Source organism: Lutra lutra, chromosome 4 (genome assembly GCF_902655055.1).
Source record: "Lutra lutra chromosome 4, mLutLut1.2, whole genome shotgun sequence".
NCBI lineage: Eukaryota > Metazoa > Chordata > Mammalia > Carnivora > Mustelidae > Lutra > Lutra lutra.
The window spans coordinates 100317899-100343512 of record NC_062281.1 but is presented as its reverse complement, the minus strand read 5'-3'; the positions used below and the strand labels follow the sequence as shown (position 1 = coordinate 100343512).

General features: G+C 43.6%; 1 long non-coding RNA gene across 4 annotated transcripts; it reads right to left on the bottom strand.

Moving 5' to 3' along the window:
- Nucleotides 1-3562: 3562 nt before the first annotated feature.
- On the bottom strand, nt 3563-25614 carry LOC125098252 (uncharacterized). 4 transcript variants are annotated; one of them, XR_007126773.1, is made up of 5 exons: nt 25485-25614; nt 21227-21286; nt 17324-17480; nt 4820-4990; nt 3585-3698 (listed from the first exon to the last, which is right to left on the bottom strand). It is a non-coding gene; the product is annotated as an uncharacterized LOC125098252 (long non-coding RNA). The 4 variants fall into 4 exon arrangements; XR_007126774.1 differs by lacking the exon at nt 21227-21286 and adding an exon at nt 17867-17964 and having other exon boundaries at nt 17324-17535; XR_007126776.1 differs by lacking the exon at nt 21227-21286 and adding an exon at nt 17867-17961 and having other exon boundaries at nt 17324-17535; nt 25485-25612.

Here is a 25614-nt window from a genome sequence, read left to right as displayed (position 1 = left end):
AGGGTCCAGGACCTTGGCAAATGACCTATAAATGACCTTTGACATCTGGCTTGACCTCTCAGTTTCTCATTCTTCCTTTTCTGTGGAGTATTCAGATAAATAACAATGGCTTCCATTGCCAAACATTTCTTAAGGTAACGTACATAAATTCAAGGTAGTGGTGGTAGTAGATAAAGAAGTAGAAATAGAAGAAGCAGTAACTCTTAGCTGCCTTTCTGTAACTAAGAGAATGGAGGCACAGAGGGGTTAAGTACTTTGCCTTAGGCTCCCCAGGTATTGGTGTACGTGACTGAGTCTGCAACAGCCAGAGGCGATATGACTCGGAGGTGAGTAACTGGTGTTGGTTGCTGGGAACTGCGGTGGAAGTTGCTGGAGGGGAAGACTGGTCTGACCCTGCCTGAAGGAGCCTCGAAGTGATGCTGAGTCACAGCCCTGCGAGGGCCCCCTGCGGAAATGACATTGGCTGCGGTTGTAGTCCTCAAACATTGTTTGCTCCCGTGTCTTTTTTTTTTTTTTTTTTGACAGAGAGATCACAAGCAGGCAGAGAGGCAGGCAGAGAGAGAGGAGGAAGCAGGCTCCCCGAGAGAGCAGAGAGCCCGATGCGGGGCTCGATCCCAGGACTCCGAGATCATGACCTGAGCCAAAGACAGCGGCTTAACCCACTGAGCCACCCAGGCGCCCCTGCTCCCGTGTCTTTTAGAAGAGTTTTGAAAAGCCATGTGCCCTCTTAAGAGTACATTAAAAGCTGGGACCCAACATTTTTTGCTCATCAGCTTCAAGAGTTATAAAAGTTGTAAAACACAGTGATTGGCCTTTTGTAAATCACTCTTTAAAATGCATCTGAATGGGGCGCCTGGGTGGCTCAGTGGGTTAAGCCGCTGCCTTCAGCTCAGGTCATGATCTCAGGGTCCTGGGATCGAGTCCCACATCGGGCTCTCTGCTCAGCAAGAAGCCTGCTTCCCTCTCTCTCTCTATCTCTGCCTGCCTCTCCGTCTACTTGTGATCTCTCTCTCTGTCAAATAAATAAATAAATAAAAATAAAAAATAAAATGCATCTGAAGGATTCATATTGGTATCAGTTACTTGATATTATCCTCCTGGATTTAGCTAATTCAGGACGGAACTCCCTAAATTGGAAGGGTCATATTGTTTCTTCTTTTCTTTGAAATCATATTTTGATTCCTCTTCCATGTAATCTTTTTTTTTTTAAAGATTTTATTTATTTATTTGACAGAAAGAGAGATCACAAGTAGGCAGAGAGGCAGTCAGAGAGAGAGGAGGAAGCAGGCTCCCTGCTGAGCAGAGACCCTGGGACCATGACCTGAGCTGAGGGCAGAGGCTTTAGCCAACTGAGCCACGCAGGCGCCCTCTTCCATGTAATCTTAAAATAATTTAGTGACTGAAAGCATTTTATTGGACCTCTGTTATACATAATTTTCTGCAACAAAAATGCACACATTGAAACTCTTTGAAAAAAATCTTTCCAGTGACAGAGGTTCTAATTGCTTAAAAATATCATGATTAGTAATATTTATCAAAGCAATAGATTTGTGGGGTGCCTGAGGGGCTCAGTTGGTGAAACATCAGTCTTTGGCTCAGGTCATGATCTCAGGGCCTTGGGATCAAATTTTGCAGCAGGTTCCCTGCTTAGCGGGGAGCCTGCTTCTCCCTCTTCCCCCTCTCCCTGCTTGTGCTCTCTTGTTTGCTTTCTCACTCAAATAATATAAAAAAAAAAAAAACTTTCAAAAAAAACCAGATTACAAATTTTTTGATTAGTAAACACGGGTTCATTTTTTAAAATGTTAATATACTTTATTTAATGTAGTGTATCCAAAATGTTATTTCAGCATGTAATCAATATAAAAAACTAATGAGATATTGATTATTTTCTCTTTTTACATTTTGAACCCCATTTCTCCCATCTACCACCCCTGGCAACCATCAGTCAGTTCTTTGTAAGTAGGAACTTTTTTTTAAAATTCCACACATAAGAGATATTATATGGTATTTGTCTTTCTTAGTTTGACTTATTTTACTTAGCATAATGCTCTTGAGGTCCATCCATATTGTTGCAAATGGTGAGTTTTTTTGTTTGTTTTTTTTTGGTGAGATTTATTTATTTATTTATTTATTTTTTATAAATCTTTTTTTTTTTTTTTTAGATTTTATTTATTTTTTTGACAGATAGAGATCACAAGTAGGCAGAGAGGCAGGCAGAGAGAGAGGAAGGGAAGCAGGCTCACTGCTGAGCAGAGAGCCCGATGCGGGGCTCGATCCCAGGACCCTGGGACCATGACCTGAGCCGAAGGCAGAGGCTTTAACCCACTGAGCCACCCAGGCGCCCCTGGTGAGATTTATTTTTATGACTGTATTATATCCGTTGTGTATATATATATCACATCTTCTTTATCCATTCAATCATCAACACTTAGGTTGTTTCCGTGTCTTGGCTATTATAAACAATGCCGTGTGAACATACCTTTCTGAGTTTATTTTCATTTTATTTCTTTTTTAAAAAAGATTTTATTTATTTATTTGACAGAGAGAGAGATCATAAATAGATGGAGGGAGAGGGAGAAGCAGGCTCCCCACTGAGTAGAGAGCCCGATGTGGGGCTGGATCCAAGTACGCTGGGATCATGACTGGACCTAAAGGCAGGTGTTTGACTGAACCACGCAGGCACCCTTATTTTCATTTTCTTTGCATAAATACCCAGAGGTGGAATTACTGGTTCACATGGTAGTTTTATTTTTAGTATTTTGAGGACCCTTATACAGTTTTGCATAGTGACTACACCAATTTACATTTCCACCAACAGTGCACAAGTGTTCCTTTTTCTCTACACTTTTACCAACACTTGTGTCTTGTCTTTTTGGTAATAGCTATTCTAGCAGGAGCAAAGATCTCATTGTGGGTTTTTTTTTTTTAAGATTTTATTTATTTATTTGACAGACAGAGATCACAAGTAGGCAGAGAGGCAGGCAGAGAGAGAGGGGGAAGCAGGCTCCCCACTGAGCAGAGATCCCGATTCAGGACTCAATCCCAGGACCCTGGGATCATGACCTGAGCCAAAGGCAGAGGCTTAACCCCCTGAGCCACCCAGGTGCCCCTCATTGTGGTTTTCATTTGCAATTCTATTATGATCAATGATGTTGAGCATATTTTCCTTGACCTGATCACCATTTGTATGTTTTCCTTGGAAAAATTCAGATCCTCTGCCCATTTAAAAAAAATTTTATTTTAGTTTTTCAGTGTTCCAAGATTCATTGTTTATGCACCACACCCAGTGCTCCACGCAATATGTGCCCTCCTTAATACCTTCCACCAGGCTCACCCATCCCCCATTTGGACAAACTAAGAGGGGGAAAAGAACAGTAAAAGCACCTCATTGATTTGGGCCTATGTCATAAATGGGGATGAGTAGAGGACAGGAAGTGTTCATTGATACTTTTCTCTGTCTTGTCATGTTCTGGTGCACACACAGAAGTTAAGTGGTTCTCTTTCAATGACCGGACATGCCTTCGGGTGCCCACCTCTCTTGAGGACAACCAGCTCATCCCATGGGGCCCTGTGATCTAGAAGCTCTGGAGTCTGGAGGATGCTGACAAGGGGACAGAGATCTTTGGACACAAGCTGTTAGACACAGCCGGGTTCTCCATCTCCTGACCAGGGGTGAAGGAGGGCCTTCTACGTTTCTCCTGCCAGTTGGGATGAAAGAAACAGTCAATGGAGAACCAGCTTATTATCTGAACTCAGCCCCCTCCAAACAATGTGCTGGTTGATACATTCTCTGCTCTTGTCTAGGGAAGGAACAACAGTAGGCTGATCTATGAGATCTTCTGGCCCAGACTTAGAAGGATCTGGACTTCTAAGCAGAATTCATCTTTTTTTTTTAAGATTTTATTTATTTGACAGAGAGAGAGAGTACAAGCAGGGGAGAGCAGCAGGCAGAGGAAGAGGGAAAAGCAGGCTCTCTGCTGAGCAGGGAGCCCAGTGTGGGGCTCCAGTGCAGGACCCGGGGATTCAGCCGCTTAAACCTAGGGGGAATTTATTTTAACAGGATTTTATCCAAGCAAACCAAACAGTATTCACTGCATTTGGTGTACAACAGTGCTATTGAAAACGTAGCCACCCCTGACAGCTTTAAACTATCTTGGGAGTGTTAAGAATGCAAATTTTTGGGCCCTTCTCCAGACCTACTAAATCAGAACTCCTGGGTGAAGCCCAGGAAACTGTGTTTTAATAATCGCTCAAGGTCATTTTTATGTATAAGTAGACACACACACACACACACACGCACACACACACACACACACACACACACACACACGCACACAGGGCTGCCTACAGCTCCTGGGGCTGCTGATGACACTTGGTTGTTTCCCTGTGGCTGCCCTCAGCAAGGTCCTGGGATTTGTTTTTCTCCACCGTGGACCTTGTTCATTTCCTGCTGCTTCCAAGAGGTTGGGAGAGGAAAGAGAGCGAGAAAGAAGGCAGGAGGGAGGAGCACGGAGTTAGCTAAGGCAGTGGAGCTCTCAAGAATGAAAAGGAAAATGCTTGGTGACAATGTTCCTTTGTCAAGAGTTAGCTTTATGTTGATGGAGCTGCGAGTCATTAGCAATCCAGGCACATGGCAAGCGTTGACCCGGTCATTCTCTAGGGCCAGATCGCCCTCTGCTGCCTACCGATAAATGACACTCCGGGACTCTGGAAGTGCCAAGGAAAAGGGAAGAGTCTCTGGGGCTGGGGTGGGAGAGAGGACGTGACTAAGGCCAAGAGGTCACAAAGTCATCACTTCAGGCTAGAAGAATCTCCTTACGATATTGTTTGCAGGGAAGGAAGAAGTAGCCAATTCAGTGGGTGTTTCCAGGATCCATCCAACAAACAGTGGGGTTCTGCCAAGCTCTCCAGTGGCTCCCATGATTCCAAGCTCCCAGCTTGATTTGGTTCTGCAGCTGCTTTTCCCCACTCTTCCTCACCCCTACCTCACCTTGAAAAGAAGGGGTGTTTAGAATCAGAAGGATATGAAACAAGATGGAATTTTTTGCTGTGGAGGCATCTAGGGGCTGTTAGTCAAAGCCCAGACCTTTTTTAAAATCTCATTTTCTGAATCCCTTGGTTTCCTTTGTTTCCAGAAAAGCACTATGTCTTTCCATCTTTATTCCCTTGCCAGGGAACTCTTACCCCACAGTTGTGGAGTCAGCCCTTCTTTATTGCCCCACTTTATTGCTGTTGGGAATTATGGTTCATGTGGGTCACTGATGGAGAGAGCAAAGATTTGTTCCTAGAATCAAAGCTCAGGCACAGCAGTTGCTCCTGCCAACCTCGGGGCAGTGACCCATTTCCTCCTGGTTCTTGCTTTTGCCCCTTCTTGGTTCTGTCGGAGGCCGGCCTCTGGCCGGCTGTCACCCCGTCACCCCCCCACCCCGGGACTTCTGTAGAGTGTAGGACTCCTGCTGGGGAGATACCTTTAGAGTCAGGTCTGAAAAATTACTTAAACTGCCCTAAAAAGACTCAGATGGAGTCGAGGAAGGGAAGGGAAGAGTGGATGGGAGACTGGGGAGAGGAAGAGTAGGGGGTGGAGAAGGAAGGGCAGGTGGGGAGGAGATAAGAGCTGTGGTTCAATTTTTCAGAATGTTCTGGTGTCATGATGAAATACTCTAGCCTCTCCCCAAACCATCTTCATGTACAGAATAAGGCTATCTATGTGATGCCAAGCCCCTTAACCAAAACAGATATTTTTAGATAAAAATTTGGTTGTTTGCTTGCCCTTTGGTCCACATGGGACCAAATATCTGGATCTTTAGATAACCACATTTAGATAATTTTATGTATATAGCCACAGATATATGCCTGTTGTATACTTGTATTAAAATCGAAGTTGGGGTGCTTGGGTGGCTCAGTTGTTAAGCGTCTGCCTTCGGCTCAGGTCATGATCCCAGGGTCCTGGGATTGAGTCCTGCATCAGGCTCTCTGCTCTGCAGGGAGTCTGCTTCACCCTCTCTAGTCCCTCTCGCTGTCTCTCTCTCTCTGTCAAATAAATAAATAAATAAATAAATAAATAAAATCTAAAAAAAAAAAATCAAATCAAAGCATCTTTGGGGTACCTGGGTAACTCAGTTGGTTAAGTGTCTGAGTCATGGGTTTTGCTCAGGTCATGATCTCTGGGTAACGAGATTGAGCCCCACATCGGGGCTTGGGATTCTCTCCCACTGCCCCTCCCCCTGCCTATGCTCTCTGTCTCCAAAACAAATAAATTAAATCTTTGAAAAAAAATAAAATAAAATAAAAGCACCCTTACTTATAGTTATAAAATAAATGAGACCTGGAAATACGATATACAGCACAGTGAATACAGTTAATAATATGTAATAACTTTGTATGATGACAGATGGTAGCTTGATTTAATGTGATGATCAGTTCCTAATGTATGTAAATGATGAATTACTACGTCGCACACATGAAATTGATATAATATTATATGTCAACTACACTTCAATTTTTTTTTCTTTTTCTTTTTTTTTGTGCCCCCCCCCCTCGCTTTTTTTTTTTTTAATCAAAGCACCGGGGCACCTGGGGGACTCAGTCCTTAAGTGTCTGCTTTCAGCTCAGGTCATGGTCCCCTGGGATGGAGTCCTGCATTGGTCTCCCTGCTCAGCCGGTAGCCTACTTCTCTGTCTCCCACTCCCCCTGCTTGTGTTCCCTCTCTCGCTGTGTTTCTGTCAAATAAATAAGTAAAATCTTTTTTAAAATGTAAAAAATAATCAAAGCACCTTTACACTGCCTTGTGATTATGATACTTGGAAGACAGTTTCAACTGTCATAACTAACCTACTTGATTGTGTTCATTGTATGGAGAGTTGCATCTCTGGAGCAATTTTGTGCCTGGAATTGAAACAGAACTCCAAGAAGGGGCATAATCATAGGTACTTTGGATGCAGACACAGGCAGGCCAGAGTTTAAGAAGATATTTATTTATTTATTTTTAAATATTTTGTTTATTTATTTGACAGAGAGAGAGATAGCAAGAGAGGGAACACAAGCAGGGGGAGTGGGAGAGGGAGAAGAGGCTTCCTGCCCAGCAGGGAGACCGATGCGGGGCTCCATCCCAGGACCCTGGGATCATGACCTGAGCGGAAAGCAAATGCTTAATGACTGAGCTACCCAGGTGTCCCAGAGAAGAATGGTATTTAATGGAGGGTGTGTTTGTGACAAAGTATGGTGACAGATGTTAATTGGACTTACTGTAATGATCATTTTGCAATACATATAAATATCAAATCATTATGTTGTACACCTGAAACTAATATAATATTATATGTTGATTGTATCTCAATAAAAAAAGAGGGTGTGAGTAGCTACATAATTTGCTGGGCAGAATGCAAAGTGAAAATGGAGAGCTTCTTGTTCAAAAATTAAGAATTTCAGGATGGCAGCGCCAGAACATTAAGTATGGGGCCCTTGTAAGCACGGGGAACTGTGTGATTACATGTGGCCCATTGAGCTCCAGTAGAGGGTCCCATAGGGAGGGTATGGACTAACAAATTCAAGGAGCAGTGATATATACTCCCCATTTCAGTGTCCTTCCTTTTGCCATCTTCAAGGCATCTGGCAGGCTTTTTTCAACATCCACTTGCTGGTCCTAGCTTTGGGATGGGAAGGATGGAGCCTGTGTCCAAGTTGGGGAGACACAGCTGGGGGAGAGCAGCAATGGTACTGGGGAGGAGCCAGTCCCCAGATGGCATAGGTGGCCTCAGAGCTGTGGAGAAGTACCAGGGGTGGCAAATGTACTTGGGGAGAAATCCTGTAAATGCCAGCATCATGTTGGCTTTCTTTCCTCCCGCTGAAAAAAAAAAAAAAAAAAAAAAAAAAGGAAAGGAAAGGGGGAATCCAATGAGGCTTATACTGAGAATCAACTTTTCATATTCCAGAGAAGACAACTTGAGGTCACTGAAATGTGTTGATGGAAGAAAAGTGACCTGATTCTGTAGTCTTGGGCTAATGAAGTCTTGGGACACTTGGTTGCATAATCAGGCATAACTGGTATGACATGCTTTGTGGCTTGGGGTATGAATATAGTCTTCTCTTTTAATTTTTCTTTAAGCACTTGAGCCCCCAACTGTCTGTCTTTATTTTTTTTTTTAAAGATTATTTATTTATTTATTTATTTGACAGAGAGAGATCACAAGCAGGCAGAGAGGCAGGCAGAGAGAGAGAGGAGGAAGCAGGCTCCCCGCTGAGCAGAGAGCCCGATGCGGGGCTCGATCCCAGGACTCTGAGATCATGACCCGAGCCGAAGGCAGCGGCTTAACCCACTGAGCCACCCAGGCGCCCCTGTCTGTCTTTATTTTTAAAGTTATGTTTTAAGGTAGTCTCTACCCCCAGTGTGGCGCTTGATCTCACAACCCTGAGATCAAGAGTCACGTGCTCTATTGACTGAGCCAGCCAGGTGCACCAACCCCCTCCACTCCCCTCACCCCTGAAGCTTCTGCAGATCTGGCCGGATCCTTGCTTGGGAGGAGAAACAGTAGCAGTCAGTAACTCAGAGAGCAGAGGAGGAAATGACGTTGTCGGGTGTTCCCCGAGGTTGAGAAAGCAGCTCCCTTCAAGTTTTACTTTACTTCCTTTCCCTGCTGGGCAGAATCAGTGCTATATTTGTGCCTGAATAACCCAACGACATCCTTCCTGATTTCTTTCTTAGAATTATGAAGCCCTGCTTAGCATTCAAATCTTACTTTTCACAGACCTCAGTCATAAAACATCAAAACTGGGGCAACACCCTGATGAAATTAAATATTAAGGAAGATAATAAAAGCATATTTAAATATGTTAAAACTGTGTATTTTTTTAAAATATTTTTATTGGGCGCCTGGGTGGCTCAGTGGGTTAAAGCCTCTGCCTTCGGCTCAGGTCATGGTCTCAGGGTCCTGGGATAGAGCCCCACATCGGAGAACCTGCTTCCTCCTCTCTCTTTGCCTGCCTCTCTGACTACTTGTAATCTCTGTCTATCAAATAAATAAATAAAATCTTAAAAAATATATATATATTTTATTTATTTATTTGACAGACAGAGATCACAAGTAGGCAGAGAGGCAGGCAGAGAGAGGAGGAAGCAGGCTCCCTGGGGAGCAGAGAGCCCGATGTGGGGCTCCATCCCAGGACCCTGGGATCATGACCTGAGCTGCAGGCAGAGGCTTTAACCCACTGAGCCACCCAGGCGCCCCATAAACTGTGTATTTTTAAATGTGTTTAAAATATGTGTTTGAAATGTTTATTTCTAAGTTTCAGTAATTAAAATTGCTATTTAAGATAAGAATTGATCGTTGCTGCTTCTTCCTGCTAAGGGAGGTGATGAAATACACTTTGATATGGAAAGAAATCTCTCTCTTGGTCCCTGATCCTCCCAGGGACTATGGAAGAAGGAGAAAGAAAAAGATTTCTAAGTGGCACTGAGGGGTTGACTCTGGGGAAAATGCTTGCAGGTTAGCTGAGCACAGTCTGAAGAGAAAAGCTGGGGTTGAGAAGGGGGTGAAGAGGTCCATTGTTTTGTTTAATAAGGTGAGGGGGAACTCAGTTTCCCAGAGGTCAAAGAAAAGGGGAGCCTGAAAATTAAATAAGCAAGGAGGCTTTGGGGAAGAAATGATGATCATATTCAGTTTGTTTTGTGTTTCTGTGATGTAAATCCCTTCCTGTCCTCATGTCTTCAGTAAAGTCTGAACACACAGGTACCTTGGGCCTGCAATTAATAAAACAACATATAATATATGCTGGGTATCTATACTATTGTGAGAACTTCACATTCACAAATTTCTTTAATCCTCACAGTAACCTTATGAAGTTGGTACTGTGATTCCTTTTAATTTTTAACTGAAGTGTAGTTGATATACAATATATTAGTTTCAGGTTACAACATGGTGACTTGACGTTTGTGCACATTACAAAATGCTCTCCATGATAAGTGTCAACATCTGTCACCATACGATGCTATGACAGTATTACTGACTGTATTCCCTATGCTGTACTTTTCATCTCTCTGATTTATTATATAATTGAAAGTTCATGCCCTTTAATACCCTTCACCTATTTAGTCTGCCACCCCATCCCACTCCCCATTCTTTCTTTCTTCTTCTTTTTTTTAAAGAAATGTTATTTATTTATTTGACAGAGAAAGAGAAAGAGAGAGCACAAGCAGGCAGAGTAACAGGTAGAGGGAGAGGGAGAAGCAGGTTCCCCACCAAGCAAGGAGCCCAATGCGGGGCTTGGTCGCAGGACTGTGAGATCACAACTGAGCTGAAGGCAGATGCTTAACCAACCACCCAGGGGCAGCCCCCACACCCCTTTCACAATCATTAATTTCTTCTCTGTATTTATGACTCTGTTTCTGTTTTGTTTTTTCATTTTTTTGTTTTTTAGATTCTACATATAAGTGAAATTATATGGTATTTGTTTTTCTCTGACTGACTTATTTCACTTCACGTAATACCCTCTAGATTCATCCATTTTGAGGCAAATGGCAAGATTTTGTTCTTTTTTATGGCTGTCTATATATCAGTGTATATCTGTATATCTCTACCCCCCCCATATGTCTTCTTTATCCATTCATCTTTGGATGGATATTTGGCCTGCTTCCATGTCTTGGCTATTGTAAATAATGCTGCAGTAAACATAGGGGTGCATATATCTTTTCTAATTAGTATTTTCATTTTCTTTGGGTAAATACCCAGTAGTGGTATTATTGCATCATATGGTAATTCTATTTTCAATTCTGGGGGGAATCTCCATACTATTTTCCATAGTGGCTATACCAGCTTGCATTCCCACCAACAGTGCATGAGGGTTCCTTTCTCTCTGCATCTTTGCCAACAATTCTTATTTCTTGTGTTTCTTATTTTAACCATTCTGACAGGTGGGAGATGATATCTCACTTTTTTTTTTAAAGATTTTATTCATTTATTTGACAGACAGAGATCACAAGTAGGCAGACAGGCAGGCAGAGAGAGAGGGGGGAAGCAGGCTCCCTGCTGAGCAGAGAGCCAGATGTGGGGCTCAATCCCAGCACCCTGAGATTATGATCTAAGCAGAAGATAGAGGCTCAACCCACTGAGCCACCCAGGCACCCCTCTCACTGTGGTTTTGATTTTCATTTCTCTGATGATGAGTGATGTGGAGCATCTTTTCATGTGTCTGTTGGCCATCTGGATGTCTTCTTTGGAGAAATGTCTGTTCAGGTCTTCTGCCCATTTTTAGTTGGATGATGATGATGATGATGATGATGATGATTTTTTGGTGTTGAGTTGTATATCTTCTTTATTATTTTGTATATTCACCCCTTATCTGATATATCATTTGCAAATATATTCTCCCATTTGGTAGGTTGCCTTTTTGTTTTGTTGATGGTTTCCTTTGCTGTGCAAAAGCTTTTTATTTTGATGTAGTCCCAATAGTTTGTTTTTGCTTTTGTTTCCCTTGCCAAAGGAGGCATATCTAGAAAAATGTTTCTGTGACTGATGTCAAAGAGATTACTGCCTGTGTTTTCTTCTAGGAATTTTATTTTTATATATTTTATTTATTTATTTTTTCTTCTAGGAATTTTATGGTTTCAGGTCTCAATCCATTTAAGTCTTCAATCCATTTTGAGTTTATTTTTGGATATAGTATAAGCAAGTAGTCCAGTTTCATTCTTCTGCATGTAGCTGATCAGTTTTCCCAACACCATTTGTTGAAGAGACTTTTTCCCATTGGGTATTCTTGCCTCCTTTGTTGTAAATTAATTGACCATACAATCAGGTTTATTTCTGGGCTTTTTATTCTGTGATATTGATCTAGGTGTCTACTTTTGTATATCACATCTTCTTTATTTATTCATCTATTGATGAACACTTGGATTGCTTTCACATCTTGGCTATTGTAAGTAATTCTGCAATAAGCACAGGGGTACATCTATCTTTTTGCATTAGTGTTTTTGTTTTCTTCAGGTAAGTACCCAGAAGTGGGATTCCTGGATTGTATGGTATTCTTACTCTTAATTTTTTGAAGAACATTTATACTGTTTTCCATAATGGATGAACTAATTAACATTTCTACCAACAGTGCATGAAGGTTTTTTTTTTTTTTTTAAGATTTTATTTATTTGACAGACAGAGATCACAAGTAGGCAGAGAGAGAGGGGGAAGCAGGCTCCCCGCTGAGCAGAGAGCCCGATGCAGGGCTCAATCCCAGGACCCTGGGATCATGACCCGAGCCGAAGGCAGAGGCTTTAACCCACTGAGCCACCCAGTCGCCCCTGCATGAAGGTTTTTATTCCATTTTTATGGATGCAGAAACAAGAGACAGAGAGAGTAATTAAGTTGCCTATAGTCATTCATGGTTAATATATTTTGAAATATCACTAGATATTAACATGCTATTATTTATTTAAATTCCTATAATTCAAAAGTTTCAAAAAGTTATACATCAAATACCTGATGAATAAATTTTAAGTCCTCAAGTTTAAAATTAATGGAGAGATATGACAAGAAGGAACATGGGCCAGGACTGATTTTTATTTGTTTGTTTTCCATTTTTCTTTTATAAGCTAACAAATCAGTGAGGTCAAAACTCTGGCCACTTCAAAGTTAAAAGGGATTAGCATAGCAAGTGAAAAGCATAGCAAGATTAAAGGCAAAGAACAATGCTAAGAAGAAATTGGAATTAGAATAAGATGATAAATAAGCTTTTTAAAAATGCCTCCCAAGGGGTCCTGGGCTGGCTCAGTTGGTAGAGCATGCCAGTCTTGATCTTGGGGTAGTGCGTTTAAGCCCCAGGTTGGGCATAGAGCCTACTTTAAACAAACAAACAAACAAACAAACAAACAAAGAAATCCCCCCACCTCCCTGCCAAATCTCTGGGCCCAGAGAGTTACGTTCCATAGTAGAAAAATGATTTGTGGATGGTATCATGGATCCACCAGCAATTTTCTATCTTTGAGCATAAAGTTATACAGATTTTAATTTTAAATATTCTCGAGAAGTTGTGGTGAAAAAGGGTGTCAAGAGGCTGGAAAACACCATAAATTTCATAAATAGGAGAAGGGCAGATTCCAGAACCTCATACCAGGAAGTAAGAGTTTGTTCACAAGAAAAGAAAAGTCCCAGAAGAGTGTATTAAATAGTTGTTTTGTTGACACCTGGAATGAGTTTGCATTTTCAAGAATATTTCATGTCAAATTATCTATATTTTATTTTATGATAACATTATCAGATATGTAAATTAGGGAGATGTAATAGTTACATTCCCCATCTGGATTTTAGCAAGACACTGTTACAGAGTCTATTGATGTCATTATGGAAATCATGAAAAATGTGACAAGATTCTAATACAGTTTGCTGGGTTACATGGGTTAAATCGCCCATGTCAGCAAGAACTGATTCAGGGCCTTTGATCCTGTCCTGCATGGTGTTTTTATTAGGGACTTAAGAATGCATTTTTTGAAAAGATCTTATTTATTTATTTGATAGAGACAGGGAGAGAAAGAGCATGCACTAGCAGTGGGGGTGGGGTGGTGGGGGTGAGGTGGGGGAGGAGCAGAGGGACAAGCAGAGTCCCTGCTGAGCAGGGAGCCCAATGCAGAGGCTCGATCCCAGGACCCTCAAGATCACAACCTGAGCCAAAGGCAGATGCTTAACTGACTGAGCCACCCAGGTGCCCCCTTAAGAAAGCATTTTTATTAAATTTCTACATCTAGAAATCTGGGAGCAGTATTTAATGAATTAGAGAACAGAGTCAGGATTCAAAATGATCTTGTTATTTTGGAATAATTACCCCAAACCAACCCCAAACCAAGAACATTATTGAATCCTCCAATTAGGCCTAGGACTAGATTGAATAGGTATGAGCTTTTGGATAATGGGTTGATGGAAAATCCTATGAAAACAGGTGGGGTGGCAGAGTGGTCTTTTTTATTTTAAGTATAACTGCTAAAAACAAACAAACCAACAAAAACAAAAAATTAAAGAACTCTTCCCTGGGTGGCCACACCTGGAGCTCAGTCTATGGTTTGGTGTACCATTCTTTAGCATGATCCTTAAAAAACTGGCAGATATTCAATGATAGTAACACTGAGCAAGAGCCTTTAGTAAACATTTTCTTGTTCGTTCTTTCAACAGTCCTGTGTGATAGCTATTACTATCCTCATTTCACAAATGGGGAAACAAGGGCCTTATAAGATTAAGCATTTGCCCCAAATCATACAGCTGTAATTAGGATTTGACCACAGTCTGGCAGACTTCCCCACCCTTATGCCTAGCTGCTGTGCATGCTACCTTTCAGAAGAATGACACATCAGTATGGTCCCAAGTTAAACTGTGCCTTAGCGGAAATGGTTAAGGAGCATGGGTCTGTATTTTCACGTATTAATTTCATGTGAAAAATATGGCTCTAGAACTCTTAATTAGAAGAAAGAGGGTGATCAGTATCTGCTACACATAAAGAAAGACTTTGTAATCATTAGAACTTTCCAAAAATGGGAAAAGCTGCTTTAAAAAAAAAAAGTGTGTGTGTGTATGTATGTGTGTGTGTGTCCAGACTCTGGGTGCTAGAACATGGCAGAGACAAGTTTCTGTGCTCAGGGAGTTCTTTTTTGTTTACATTAATTTTTTAAAAAAGATTTTATTTGTTATTTGATAGAGAGACACACTGCAAGAGAGGCAACACAGCAGGGGGAGAGGGAGAGGGAGAAGCAGACTCCTCGCTAAGCAGGGAGCCTGATGCAGGGCTCTGTCCCAGGACCCTGGGATCAAGACCTGAGCCCAAGGCACATACATGTTTAATGATTGAGCCACCCAGGCGCCCAGGAGTTGTCAGTGTTTCAGTTTCTTGCAAAATGTGTTCAAGATAGCTAGTGATTCTTGCTGGATTCCTGCGCGGAGGGATATTTGAGTTGGGTCTATACCAGGTAGGGCTTTGCACTGGGAAGTCTAAGTTTTCAGTTAACCCAGTGATTCCTATTTGTAAATATTTGGATAATTTGATATTTAAGATTTTAGACCCACGTTACCAACACATACTAAAAAGAAAGAACTCACATGTTACTGCTGTCATTCTATCCACCTCCCCTCCTTGGTCACTCATAGCTGTTGCTCTTGGTGGTGTTGTGTTTTTTTTTTTTTTTTTTTTAAGATTTTATTTATATATTTGACAGGCAGAAATTACAAGTAGGCAGAGAGGCAGGCAGAGAGAGAGAGAGAGAGAGGTAGAAGCAGGCTCCCTGCTGAGCAGAGAGCCCAATGTGGGGCTCCATCCCAGGACCCTGGGATCATGACCTGAGCTGAAGGCGAGGCTTTAACCCACTGAGCCACCCAGGTGCCTGCTCTTGATGTTTTAACTGTTATTCAAATCGGACTGGGTTAGATGTCTTCACGGACTTGGGCACAAACATTCAGAGTTTGATCAACACTGGCAATGGTTCGAATGTCTAACAGTGATGAATGGATAAACAGGAGGTATCTCCCTATCATGGAATATTGCTCAGCAATAAAAAGGAATGAAATGTACATATACACAACAATAGGATGGTTCTCAAAATAATTCTTTTTTTTTTAAGATTTTATTTGACACAGAAATACAAGTAGGCAGAAAGGCAGGCAGAGAGAGAGGAGGAAGCAGGCTCCCTGCTGAGCAGAGAGCCCGATGCGGGGCTTGATCCCAGGACCCCAAGACCACGACCTGAGCTGAAGGCAGAGGCTTTAAACCACTGAGCCACCCAGGCGCCCCTCAAAATAATTCTATTGTGTGGAAAAAGGTACATAGACAAAGAGCTCCTGTTGTGCTCTTGACTATTTAATTATTCACGTGGACAAAAAAATCCGGGCTGTTTGAGCCCAGAAATTAATGGATTCGGAAAAAATGCTCAAAATGCTTGCATAGAGAACAAAAAAAGGCTGCTTTAAGGAGTTGCCCCGAGGTGGCCTAGAGAGTTGTAAGCTCTCTTGAAGCTTTCCTCACGGTCCTCTTCCCTTGCAGTCAAAGTTTTCAGGACTCAGCAGTAACCAGAAAATAGCCTTCTGCCACTCTGGGATCAAGTTAGAGGTCTCTGGGTTAAGAAATCTGGTTATTGTTCAGTTTTAACAACATGTACTTAGTCCTTGGAAGGTGCAAGGCACTGGGATGGGTGCTAATTGTCTTTGCTGTCAGTTATGATCATCTCTGTTCAGCTAACTTGGGCAAAGCACTCTGCCGGCGGACTTTAGAGGCAGTATCTTCTTTAACCCTGACAGCCCTCGATGATGTGGAAGTTATGTTTAATCCTCATTTTACAGTGAAGGAAACTGAGGTCGGGAGACGTTAGATATCTTCACCGAGGTAATAGAGGTAATAAGGGGAGAGCGAGGATTTTAATCTAGGCAGCCTTCCTCTGGAACTAGTGTACTTAACCATCGCTTTCTATCGCCTCGCTCGGGATCCTGAAGTGAAAAAGATAAGAATAGGGGCGCCTGGATGGCTCAGCCTTTAAGCAGCTGCCTTCTGCTCAAGTCACGATTCCAGGGTCCTGGGATCGAGCCCACATTGGTCTCCCAGGTCAGCGGGAAGCCTGCTTCTCCCTCTGCCACTCCCCCTGCTTGTGTTCCCTCTCTCACTGTCTCTCTCTGTCAAATAAATAAATTAAAATCTTTAGAAGGGAAAAAAAAGAAAAAGAAAGGGTTTCTGCTCTAGAAGCACCTGTGATCTGGTGCAGGAGACAGGCACAGGGGCAGCACAGGGACACAGTGAGCCCAGCATGTGATAAGTGCTATAAGGAGGGTGTGTACTGTGTACGAGGTACCATGAAAGGCCTGAGGAAGGGCCCCTGCCCTGTCTGGGTGGAAAATGGGGGGAGTGGCATTGAAGCTGGACCTTGGAGTGAGAAGGGGGAAGGAGTATGGCCGGCAAAGGGAGCTGCAGGTACAAAAGGCAAGGGAAAATGAAACATGAGGAGCACCCGGGTGGCTCAGTCGGTTGGGGGTCTGCCTTGGGCTCAGGTCCTGATCTGGGGATCCTGGGATCTAGGCCAGCATTGGACTCTCTGCTCATCAGGGAGCCAGCTTCTCCCTCTCCCTTTGCTGCTCCCCCTGCTTGTGTTCTCTGTCAAATTAATCAATAAAAGCTTAAAAAAAAAAAAAAAGAAGAAGAAACATGACAGCAGATGAGATTTGGAGAAGAGCAAGTAGTTTGAAATGAGATGGGGGTGCAGTGGGTGGTGAGCACGGAGGCAGCTTCAAGAGGCCTGTGCGTGAGCGGGGGTGCCACAGGAAGTGGGTGAGCAGAGTAACAGGGGGAGAGCTGGGACAGAGATGCTGCTTTAACTCACCTCAACAAGTTAACAAGGAGAACCCAAGACTTTTGCTACAAGCTGAGGAGTTATTGCTCTGTTTGTTGTTTATTTGCTTCTGCTCGGGCTCTTGGTTCTAGAAGGGAAGGAAGGAAGGAAGGAAGGAAGAGGCCCTAGCAAAAGACTTACTGTTTTCCTGTGAAATAGAAGGAAACTTGCCCATGGTTATTGCTACCCACATCAAGAGTACCCTGTTGGTAGAAAAATAGAAAAATTGAGTTGCTTAAGGAATTTATCTGCTCATGAGGGTAGGAAGTCCAGGGGGTGCTAGTTTTAGGTGAGGCTGGATCTAGCAGCAAAAACAATGCCTTTCCTTCCTCTCTGCTCTCTTCTTACTAAAGCTGACTCCCTTTGGGGGTCCCAAGAGGGCTAAACCCAGCTCCCCCAGGCTACCTGCTTTCTCATTCATGCTTACCAGGAAAGACAGTGTCTTTGTCTTTGTCTGCGGATCACCCTGACTGCGACAGCTTTGGTCACCCTTTAAACCACCCCCAATGGCTGTGGATAAAATGCAATGATTACCTTAGCTCTCAGGGTCTGCTGCTTGACCTTAGGGGTCAGGAAAGGAGTCGCATTCCCTAGGGCTACACAGACCTCCAGATGTAAATAAAACAGGGCTACTGGGAAAGTGAAAAGGAGTCACCAAACCACCATGCTCTGCTCTCAGGTGTCAGAGCTCTGGAGGACCCCATCAGTTAAAAACTTGATTTGCACATAACCTCATTCACTGTTGTTAGCAGCCCGCAAAAACTTCATGCCCCTGGCAGCCTCCATTTAATCAGTGATTCTTAACACCCTCAGAGACTCTGATTTCCAAGGCCTGGACATCAGCATTGTGTTTTGAGCTCACCAGAGGTTTCTAGTGGGCAGCCGGGGCCGAGAACCATTGCTTTTGTCTTGCCTTAATGCCACTTCTTGGTCACAGGTTCAATTTTATGTACAGCTCAACTATGTTGAATCTAAACAAGTAAGAATAAGGGTGCCTGGATGGCTTGGTCAGTTAAGCAGTGGACTCTTGATTCTGGCTCAGGATCAAGCCCCACATCGGGTTCCATGCCCAGCAGGGCATTGACTTGGAGATTCTCTCCTTTCCCCATAAGCTCTCTCCCTCTGTCTCTGACTCTCAATTAAATGAATCTTTAAAAAAAAAGGAATATAGGCAAACATATAATACAAATTAGTAGTAACTAACACTAATTGAGACCTAACATGTTTCATGGGTGTTTTGCACCCATTATCTCATTTCACCCACTCAAACATCTTACGAGATAGAGAATAGTATCTCTTTTTGAAAGGTGAAAAAAATGAGGCCCAGAGAACTTAGCTCAGTTGTCCAAAGTCACGCATCTAGAATGTGGTTCAAATACGACTTAAACTCAGGTATATCTGACTCCAAATTCCCGTGCACTTAACCTGCTATACATGGTTCCAGAACAATGACTTTAAGAGACCTCATTTAGGGGGCTCCTGGGTGGCTCAATGGGTTAAGCCTCTGCCTTCAGCTCAGGTGATGATCTCAGGGTCCTGGGATTGAGCCCCGCATCAGGCTCTCTGCTCAGCAGGGAGCCTGCTTCCCCCCACCCTCTCTGCCTGCCTCTCTGCTTGCCTCTCTGCCTACTTGTGACCTCTTTCTGCCAAATAAATAAAACCTTTAAAAAAAAAGAGAGAGACCTCATTTACTGTTCATGGCCCAACCCTTTTTAATCCCTAGTACACTTTTATCAGGACCTGCCAGTGACATTTAGGTGGGGTTCTTAGTGTCTCTTGCACCATCTATGATATTTTATGTACACTGTATTATACATACAGAGATTATACCTAGTATATATCTGTAGGTATAAAATGGGGTGTGACCTAAATATGTGTTCAGAAATTATGCATTGTGCATTTAGCATTTATATCTATACACACACACACACACCTTTATTTTACACACGCATAAAAGTTGTGGGTGTCGTATAAGGGAGAGAACATAGACTAGTGCTGTGACCTTAGGCAATCACCCAAATTTGTTAACTCCTTTTCTTTTCTTTTTTTTTTTTAAGATTTTATTTATTTGACACAGAGAGAGATCACAAGTAGGCAGAGAGGCAGGCAGAGAGAGTGGGGGAAGCAGGCTCCCCGCAGAGCAGAGAGCCCGATATGGGCTTCATCCCAGGGCCCCGAGATCACGACCTGAGCGGAAGGCAGAGACCCAACCCACTGAGCCACCCAGGTGCCGCTGTCAATTCCTTTTCATCATCCCTAAAATGGGGAAGTATGGCTTGCTTTTTCTAACCACATGATTATCTGACGATCAAAGGAGAGCCCAAACCTAGCAGGGAGTCTTAAGCGCTATGTTTTGCTGGCTAATGAGCTTATACATATATATGATGTGTTCACATCACCCTTTACAGAGTAATGTTTTATCTCTGTGTATCCCAGTTGGCGACCCATAAGATATCCCTCCTCTTGCTTTTTTTTTTTTTTTTAAGATTTTATTTATTTATTTGAGAGAGAGAGAGCAGGAGCAAGGGAGGGGCAGAAGAAGGAGCAGGCTTCCCAGCTGAGCAGGGAGCCTGATGCCATGCAGGGCTCCATCCCAGGACCCCGGGATCATGACCTGAGCCGAAGGCAGAACCGACTGAGACACCCAGGTGCCCCTCCCCTTGCTTTCTCATCTACTGACAAACCTCTGGATTCTGTGTAATATACATGGGTCAGAGGTCACAAAGTTAATAGAAAGCAGGGGAAAGCACAGGGAAAGGGAAAGCGTAGGAGAGGCATTTTTACAAGTTTTGCAATCTACACAGTGGCATCTTGTTTTATTCCACAACAAGTCTCTGTTGGCTCGGATGGGAGGAAATGGGCTTTTTTGTCCATTGTCGATGGCATGTAAATTGCTACAACATTTTGGAGAGCTAATTATTACATTGAAGATCAGTATAGCCATCCCACTTTGTAATAAAAAAAATTTTTTTTAAATGTAAGCTCATCTTTATACCGAGATTTAGCAGAAAAAGGCATGAAAAGATAGACCCACCAGGGATAGCCAAGGCTAACTGGGACCGTCTGGGAGGGAGGTTTCAGTTTTTACTTTATATTCTTCTGTGTGATTTGAACTTGCCTACAAGTATTTATTTATTTATTCAGCAAAAAGACAATAAAAACCAGAAGTCCAGAGCAGAGGCTGGCTAGATGTGCACACATCAGTTGTGCTCCTGTGTTCTTGGTCCTTGGCTTCTCTTGGCAAGGCAGGCCCGCAGTCCCAGGAGGGCACTGACCCCTGCCTGGCAGGCCCTCCTCATCCCGTGCTGTTTGTAGTTCATTACCAGCTGCTTAAGCAGCAGGTTCCCAGTGGCTGGTCAGCTGGAACTGCTTCACAAGGACAAACAGGAAGGACGCAGCTGCCGGTGCAGCTTACCCTGTTGGCCTCATTGACAGAAAAAATATTTAAGTCCTAAAATGTTGAGGAGATCGTCATGCTATTAATAACTCCTTCAAGCCTCTGCCTGGAGAGGGGAGCCAGGCGGTGTTAGGTTGCCCCGAGGAAACCTTGCCCGTCATGCATTACAAGCCTCCAGACCCTAGTCCTGACCACTCGCACTTGCTAAGGGTTTCGGTTCCATGGGCTAAATCTCATGGTGATCCTGATCCCCTCCATGCATCTAGAACCTCCTGTATAGCCAAATAAACCTTCCCACCCTCCCTGCAGCTCACCTTCTCTTATGCAGGATGCCATGCTCTGGGCAAAGAGAGATGAAGGGAGGCAGGGAAATAAGGTCGGAATTTCTGGTAGATGGATAGCAAATCCCTGCTCTGACTCTTCCTGGCTGTGTGGCTGAAGGCAAATGACTTCACCTCTCTGAGCCTAGGTTTCTTTATCCACAAAAATAAACCTACCTGCCTTATACCAATAGGGTTGGAGGTGCTGCTGCCCACAGAGGGCTTAATGCCATCTGCCTGAAAAGAGAAATGATCAGTAAGTGCTCTGTGTGTGTGTGTGTCCTCGTTAGCTTTCGCTTCCCACAATGACAGTGGTTCAGAGTTTGGGCTCTGTTATTTATTACACGTATGACTTTGGGCAAACCTCTTTGGGGTTCAATTTGTCATGGGCCAAACGAATAGAAGGAGTCCCTTCTCCAATGGCTCTAGTAAAGATGAACTTGGATCATGCACACAGAACAGCAAAGTCCCTGAACACAGGTATTCAGGAAACGGGAGCCATTACGATTAGCTGATGAAAAATTAGCACATTTCCTGTAAAACACGGGAGCTTTGCAAAACCAATTCCAAATCCCTTCCTGCCCAGCCCCTGAAAGCTCAGGGAATGAGCTGCCTGTTCCAGTCTGAACTCCCGGGCTGTGTGAGGTTCCTGTCTGCACCCCCTTCTTTCTTGCTCTTCTCTTTGTCTCCCTGCCGAGGCCTCTCATTAGTCCAATTAATAAACGGTTGCTGTCACTTCACTTCAACCCCAGGACCAGGGTCCCTTGTGGATGTGCCGTTATGCTGGGGAAGTGAGGCGATGGGGGGCACCCTCATGGAGGGGGCACCCTCGTTTCTACAGGGGAGTGGAACAAGGAGGGCTTGGCAGCAGACGGACCTCCCTGGGCCCCCAACTCTTGGGACGTCAACAGGATAATCAACGAGAACTTCATTATACAGAGTGAGAGTCTGGCTTTTGGCAGAATGCCAGGGTACCCTTTAGGGCCTGGAGATAATGATCAGCCCAAGCCTCCAGCTTTCCTCTGTGCTCTAGCTTTCACCTCCCTGTTGAACGTGCACGCGCGCGCGCGCGCACACACACACACACACACACACACACACACACACACACCCATGCAGGCACGCACACAAGTTCCAAGTTCTCCGGGCTTTTAGTCAGCCAAAGAGTGGGGTCTGTTCCAGGCCTGGAAAGCTGGTGAGCAGGGTGAAGCTCCAGGGCCCAGAAACGCATGACTGCTCCTGCTGATGACTGAGAATAATCAAACCCTGAGGTTCCCAAGGGCCCATTCAGCCATCACAAGTGTCTCATCCACAGTGACAGCAGGCTCCCCGCCACTGCCAGACCTGTAGAGGATAAAGGAGCAAGCCTGGGGAGCGGCCCAGCCCACTGAAAACAAGACAATGGGACTAACAGGCTAGCTCAGAGGCTCCGGAAGCCCAAAGAAGGTTGGTTGGTTGGTTGGGTACACAATGGAGTCAGCATTTTCAGCCTCCTCCTCCTCCTCCTGCAACCATGGGGTGTAAACCTGGCATTTCTGCTGAGGACAGGGGAGGGAAAAGGAAGAGGGCGTGCTGTGTTGGGAAGTTATTTCCCTAGACAGTTAGACCATAGAGACCTGTTCAGGCACGTGTTTAGGGAAAAGGGAGTTCCTATCAAACTCGCTTCCCTGACACCTGGCCCCCACCTGCTGCAATGTTGGCCCTTCTCTTTGCCCCTAGAATTATGAGCTTCCATGCTGGCTGCAGCCCAAGGTGAAGGTAGAGAGTGCCCCATATTCTCTCACTGCTTAGTCTAATTCCCCACAATCACAGAAACACATGGGCTTCCTGTAATAGACTTCCCTGTAGGTCTCAAGAGTGTGGTTCTCAAAGGGTGGTCCTGGGCTGTCATGCCAGCGTCACCTGGGAACTCGTTAGAAGTGCAGATTCTCCAGTGTTACCCCACACTTACAGAATCCGAAACTCGGGGATCCAGCCCAACAGTCTGTGTATCAACAAGCCCTCTGAGCAACGCTGACACTTGCTGAAATTTAAAGACTGTTGCTGTATGTTTGAGGACAACTTGAAAAAAAAACCATGATGGAGGGAAGGGGACTAAATTCAAGCAGAATTGTAAATAGGACAGTTTCAAAGCCTCTAGGAATATACAAAGTGTCCTTCGTGGAGTTTTGCTTCTTTTTTTTTTTTTTAGTAAAGATTTTATTATTTATTTGACAGAGAGAGATCATAAGTAGGCAGAGAGGCAGGCAGAGAGAGAGGGGGAAGCAGGCTCCCCACTGAGCAGAGAGCCTGACACAGGTCTCAATCCCAGGACTCCGGGATCATGACCTGAGCCGAAGGCAGAGGCTTTAAACCATGAGCCACCCAGGCACCCCTGGAGTTTTGCTTTTCTTCCTGAAGACCCACACGCAGAAGTTGATTTCTGCCGGTATAAAAACAATCTAAAGCTTCATCCTTGCCCAATGGTGATTTTCTAATTCTATCATTCCACTTGCATTTATAAGCTCACATTCTTCTTTTTTTCCATGTTATTCTTTATAAAGAAACACTTTCTGCCATCTACTGTAAATAAACTTCATGTTATAAAAACAGAAAAACAAAAACAAAAAAAAACCAATCTAAAGCGTGTGCACACACACACACACACACACACACACTCATTCCCTACCTTCTGTCCACAGAGGCCACAACATTCTCAAGAAATTCATATTTGGTGTTTATCATTCACATGCTTTTACTACATATTTACTACATAGTATTTTTTGCATAGTTTAAACTGTATTTTGGACATACCAGACATACCTGCTGGCAGATTGCTTTTTTCATTTGCCATTAAGTTTTGAGATTTATTTTTGGTGCTGCTACCTCTATCTGTTTTCTTGCTGGTGGACTTTCAGGTCGATTCCAGTTTTCAACTATTATAAATAATGCTGCAGTTAATACTCTTGTATATCAACGCACAAGAGTTTCTCTGGGATGTATACCTGAGAGTGGAATTACTCTATCATAGTAAGATGCACCCTCAACTTTACTAGATCTTTCCAAGTTATTCTTCAAAGTGGTTCTATAATTTAAGCTGCAACAAAAACAGGGTACAAGATTTCCTGTTGCTCATGGCCAACATTTGGTATTGTTAGACTTTAATATTTATTTTGAATTTTTCAATTTTGGGATGTTAATGGTATTTTTAGGGGGGTAGTTTAAATTTACATTTATCTGATTACTACTGAAGTTGAAAATATTTTACAATGTTTCCCTGGCCTTTTGGTTTCTTCTGTGATTCCCTGTTTATTTCCTTTATGTTTCTATTAGGTTATCTTTTCTCCACTGACCTGAGGCATTTTTTATATAACCTGGGTAGGCATTATAAATCCCTGCTTTCATTTATAGCTCCCTTTTTAAAAAAAATTTTAAAAAGATTTTATTTATTTATTTGACAGAGAGAGATCACAAGTAGGCAGAAAGGCAGGCAGAGAGAGAGAGAGAGGAGGAAGCAGGCTCCCTGCTGAGCAGACAGCCCAATGCGGGACTCGATTCCAGGACCCTGAGATCATGACCTGAGCTGAAGACAGAGGCTTAACCCACTGAGCCACCCAGGCGCCCTCATTTATAGCTTCTATTTTTACATTATTTATGGTGTTTTATGGTATAGATATTTTTCATTTTATAATGTAGGCGGATTTATTAACATTTTTCCATCTAATTGGTGCTCTTTGAGTCATGGTTACAAAATATTTCTGTGTCCATGAAGACAGAGATGCTATGACCCCAGAATGGTGTGTGTTAAAGAATAGGGACATTTAGGGACGCCTGGGGGGCTCAGTTGGTTAAGCCACTGCCTTTGGCTCAGGTCATGATTCCAGGGTCCTTGAATCGAGTCCCGCATCGGGCTCCTTGCTCGGCGAGGAGCCTGCTTCTCTCGTTTCCTCTGCTTCCCACTCTGCCTGCTTGTGTGTACTCTCTCTCTCACTGACAAATAAATGAATAAATAAAATCTTTTTAAAAAAAAGATTAGGGGGACGCCTGGGTGGCTCAGTTGGTTGGATGACTGACTTCGGCTCAGGTCGTGATCCTGGAGTTTCGGGATCAAGTCCTGCATCGGGCTCCCGGCTCCGCGGGGAGTCCGCTTCTCTCTCTGACCTTCTCCTCGATCATGCTCTCTCTCACTATCTCTCTCTCAAATAAATAAATAAAATCTTTAAAAAAAAAAAAAGATTAGGGACATTTATTCTCTCACAAAACAGTCCCAAGATGAGTAGTCCCGATTGCTGAGGTGGCTTTGCTGTACCTACACATTTGGGAGCCAAGGTCATGCCATCCCATGAGTTTGCCATCCCCTTGGGCATATTGCCATGTTGTACACCCACAGCTGGATTGTTGCCATATTCAAATTCCAACCCACAGGAAAGAAAAGGAAAACATGGAGGAGGCCTACCTAATGTCAAGTTCTAGAGCTGCAAGGGGCAGTCAGCATTTCTGCTTACAACCCATTTACCAGGTCCATCTCCAGGCGAGGCTGGAGAACATGCCCAGATACAATGTGATTATTCTGGAAGAATTATTCT